The sequence below is a fragment of the Tenebrio molitor genome, chromosome 4, assembly GCF_963966145.1.
Source record: "Tenebrio molitor chromosome 4, icTenMoli1.1, whole genome shotgun sequence".
NCBI lineage: Eukaryota > Metazoa > Arthropoda > Insecta > Coleoptera > Tenebrionidae > Tenebrio > Tenebrio molitor.
The window spans coordinates 16,441,459-16,446,654 of NC_091049.1; positions in this window are offsets into that span (position 1 = coordinate 16,441,459).

Consider the following 5,196-nt stretch of genomic DNA (forward strand, 5'->3'; position numbering starts at 1 on the left):
AGAAACATAATTTTAAAACATTCTGAAATTTGCGGGCAAAGCCGCGGGTAAAAGCTAGTATAACAATAACAATTGAATTCCCTACGAACTTCCTAACTCTAGCCTACTTGCTTCGAGGGTCACTGCATAACTCCGCCCTGAGTGTTAACGTAATCTTTTAACAAAAAAGCTGGTTTAACTCGATCAACGGAAACAACTTTTGCACTATTTTTAATCTAGATGGTGAACGTTTTTTCATTCCTGGAGATTACTCGATAAGGTCCATCATAAGAGTGTTTTAAAGAACGCCTCACAGCATCATGACGGAGAAATACGTGGGAACAGGTTGCAAGAGCTTTGTGAATTAAAACATTCGATCTGCCGTGATGAGTAGCGGCTACAGGACGGAGAAGTCGCATTTTGGTCTTCAAATTCTCTGCGAACAGTGACTGACTGACCTCTGAATTCAAATCGGCCAAAAATCTCCTAGTAACCTGAGAGTATCTCCATACACTAGTTCGCTTGTTGAAGTACCCAAATCTTCATCTCTAAAATTGAACGAAATCCCAATAAGATAAGTGGCAATGTTTCTATCCACTGCTATGACACATTATAGCAGCTTTCAAAGGTCTATGCCAACATTCAATTGCTCCGTTTGATTGCGGGTGATAAGCTGTGGTGTGGCTTGTTTTAGTTCCAAATATTTTGGCTACCTCTTTAAAAAGTGAAGATTCGAACTGGGTTCCTTGGTCGTGTTTTATTTCAGCAGGTACTCCAAAACGCGCGATCCAGCCCGACAAAAACGCTTGCACTACTGTTTCGGCTTTGATGTCTTCCAATGGTATGGCTTCTGTCCAACGAGTAAAACGATCAATACACGTTAGAAGGTATTTGTATCCTTTTGAACAGGGAAGGGTACCTACGATGTCTATGTGCACCGTCTTGAAACGTTCGTTTGGCGTTGGAAGTGTGCTCACTAGACTTCTTGTGTGTTTTCCAATTTTACTTTTCTGACATTGAATACAAGTACGAGTCCACAAAAAGCTTTCTTTGTTAATTGAAGGCCAAATAAATTTTGCACGAAGAAGTTTCGTTGTCGCTCTGATACCGGAATGGGATAAATTATGGATACTTTCGAACACTTGGCGTCGAAATTGTGGGGGAATGTAAGGTCTGATGACACCTGTAGAACCGTTACAATACATTTGTTTGTTCGAGTCAGGTATCGAGATTTTCTTGAAATGTAAATTTGAATCGGTCGATGTCATCAACAACGATTTTAATTCCTCGTCGTTTTCCTCTCAAATGTTTGTCCTTCTATCCCTCACAACATGCTGGAACAACTCATTAGGCAAATTGGTTTGCAGCCACTCTCCACTGTTTCCTTCCTTCGCGCTGGCATACCCGGCGAACAATTTGCCCATATTCTGAGCTTCAGAAGACAGATCTACGTCGAAGATAATAAAGACATAGAGCTACCGAGCTCCATGGTAATAACATTTGAAGACACCAGCTACAGAATTTTTCTCAGTCACGACGATATGTGTTGTTTCATCTGTAAAAAACCGGGACGCATTGCAAGTCAATGCACACAACACGCTGAACCGAGCATGGAGACTGTAGCATAAAACAGGTCAACTACGGACGCCCCCATTATTATCTCTAATCCCATAGAGCAGACCGTCTCTGATAGTGAAACTTCACCCGAATCACCACCAGTGGTTGAATTCAATAAAATTAGTACCAAACGATTGGGCGACACACTCACTCCATCAACCACAGAAACTTCACCCCCATCACCCTCCTCAGGGGACGAACCATTCGGGAAGCCAACAAAGCCCCCAACACAAAACCCGAGAAAACGTCCAAAGATAGACCCAGCCATCGTTAAACAAGATATAAAGGAGCAACTTGAACCACTACGAACATTCTTTGGCAACCTAACTCCTACCCCGACGTTCGCCCTAGAGAAGCTAATCTACCTTTTCGAAAATATATCTGGGTGTCCAAGTCCGCTAACCCTAGCTAGAGAACTAACCGACGATATCCCTGCGTTAATTAAAATTCTGGCCGACATTCATCCGCAGATAGTCTCGAAAGGGTTGAAACAAAGATGTACCAAGGCAAGGAAAAAGCTCAACAAGTTATTTAACAATCCAGATGGCCCTCTATCTGCAATTACTGAATCCGACACCGACTGCTCTCAAACTAGCTACTAACAATCTCGTTCCCACATATTACATTCTACTTCAAAACGGATTCGATCGTGCAAAGGAACATAAACGGGTTCTACACACGTCTACTCTTACCCGATATAGTGGAAGAACTTGGAAGAAATACAGGCTAGCATCGACTATGAAGAATAAATGTTCAGTCATACAAGCGAATCTACACAACTCGCGCTGCGCTACACTCGAGACTTTGGCATATATCCGGCAAGAGAACATTGACATAGCCCTCTGCCAAGAGCCGTACAACTACAAGACCAGCAGAGGAACATACACAATCCCTGCGCTCATGAACCAACGCCTCATTGCCAACAACGATAACAGGTTTTTTAGCTGTCTCTTGGTGAACAACCCCACCTTGAATGTGCTGCACCTCAGACATCTGTCCTCCAAATATGTAACGGTAGTATCAATCGATGGTATATCCACAGAGTCCGTTTTTGTGATCTCGATCTACGCCCCCCCTAACAATGACTCAATCCGTAACATGGTTACAAAATTACAGCAGATCGTAACGAACCTGCAAGACAAAACGGTTCTGCTAGGTGGGGACTTCAACTGTCGCTCAACAATCTGGTTTGACACATTATGTGATAGGAACTCACCGGTGCTAGAAGATTTCATCTTGGCTAATGACCTAGTGATCTTCAACGAGGATAACCTGCCCTCAACTTTCTCCTCTGATCAAGTAACATCGATCTTACCCTAGGCACCACGGACACCACCGGGTCATACGATTTACCTGTGCTCTGCCACTGCAGTCCGCAGCGAGCATCGAGGAATACGTGACGGACTGCTCCAACCTGAAATTAGAGGACATCGAACCAGACCTGTCGGACCTTTGCAGAGGCTTGCTCCGCGACTTCCCGGTGCTGGTCTCACCTAGGACCATAGACGCTGCAGTGGACCGCTTCTATGAGGGAATAAACCGGATTGTCCGCGCCAAGGCCAAGAAACGGAGGACCTATCCAGAGAGACCAGAATGGTGGACGAGCAAGATCGAGAGGCTCCGAAAAGTCTACCTAGCTAAGAAGAAGATTCTGTACACCAACAGATACCCGGACCAGGCCAATCTCCTGGCAACTGAGATGTACTCCGCTAAGGATAAATACAAGAGAGAGCTGACTAAGACAAGAGAAAATCCTGGGTTAAGTTCGTCGAAAATGACCTAGCCCCGAATCCATGGGGTGTGGTGTATAAGATTGCCACCCAAAAATTCCGCAGGAGGGGACCCATGGCGGCCTTCCAAGAGGGAGATGAGGTCACCCTGACGCCCAAGCAAGCAGCGGGCTACTTGGTGAACAAACTGCTTCCAGACGACGACGAGACGTCAGAAGATGTTGTGCACAGAATTTGGCGTCAGGACTTCGAGTCCCTGCAGCACGAATATAGGTATGACATCCAGGAGGTCACGAATGAGGAACTAGAACAACTAGTACAAGCCATCAAACCAAAGAAGGCACCAGGGGTGGACCTGCTGGGGGGCAAGCTGGTGAAGCTGGTGCACCCGGTGGTTCGGGGCTTCATGCTGCACTTATATAATTCGTGTCTAAGAGCAGCGTACTACCCTAGGCGCTGGAAGGAGGGCTGCCCAAAAATCCTAATGAAGGACCCTGCTGGAGACCCGAGTGACAGGAAGAATTATCGACCAATAACGTTGCTCACGGAGTATGGGAAAATATTCGAAAGGCTCATCAGGAGGCGACTCTTCGCGACGACGGAGGACTTTCACTCCCGGAGGCAGTATGGCTTCATCTCGGGTCGCTCCGCTGTAAGTGCCCTTCTCAAATATAAAGAGACCATCGAGGAAACGACGGACAAATATGCGGCGATTCATCGATATCAGTGGAGCGTTTGACAACGTTTGGTGGCCAGCGGTCATTAAGAGCTTGCAGCAGAAGGGGGTCCTTAGGTACCTGTTGGCGACGCTGAAGAGCTACCTGACAGACAGGACGGTCACCTACAGAGACGGGTCTGTAGGGGTCTCCAAGGCCTGCACGAAGGGCTGCCCTCAGGGCTCTGTCCTGGGTGCTGGACATGTACCTCGACTCGGAACTGTTGCCCAATACAGAGACCATCGCATACGCAGATGACATTGCGATAGTTGTAAGAGCAAGAACCAGACAAGAACTAAGAGACCACATCAGGAAGAGCGTTGAGCGGGTGATGGAGTGGGCCTTGAGACAGAAGCTAACAATTTCAGGCACGAAGACGAAGATCATGATAAACAAGTCCCCTCCCCGTGTGCATCACCGGGACATCAGGGTGAGGTTGGGCGACTCCAAGGTCGGCATCGTCAGCGAAATGAAATACCTGGGCGTAATTGTAGACAAAAAGCTAAATTTTCACTCGCACGTGCGTGCAGTTTGCGAGCGGGCGAGAAAGATCGTGCTAGCCCTAAGGAGGAAGGTTCATGTCACATGGGATGTTCCGGTGGGGAGGTCGCTACACGCGATCTACAAGTGTGGTATTCTCCCCATTGCATCTGAGGTCTGGGCGCATCGGCTTAGGGTGTCGAGAGTTCGACGGATGCTGCTGTCGTTGGATGGTGCCGTGGGGAGGATGATCTGCGAGGGGTACAACTCGGTCTCCAGTGAGGCAGCGGGGGTGCTCTCGGGCATCCCCCCCTGGACCTGACCATGGCGGAGACAAACTGCGTAAAAATGCTTCGAAGAACGGAGACGGCGGCCTACCTGGACATGATGGTCCACAGGGAGGAATTCGAAAGCTTAAGACACCTGAGAGAGTATCTCCACATTATGACGCTGGATCGGTGGCCGAGCAGATGGGACGGCTCTCGAGGAGCCCCGGTCACCCACTCGTTTTTTCCAAACGTTCCTGAGGCTCCTAGAACGGAGTTCACGAGACTCAGCACCCAGGTCCTCTCCGGTCATGGACCGTTCGTCACACACTTGCACCGAATAGGCAAATCTGACACAGGAAACTGTCCAACTTGCGGCACTCCAGATGACCCTATCCATCGCATTCT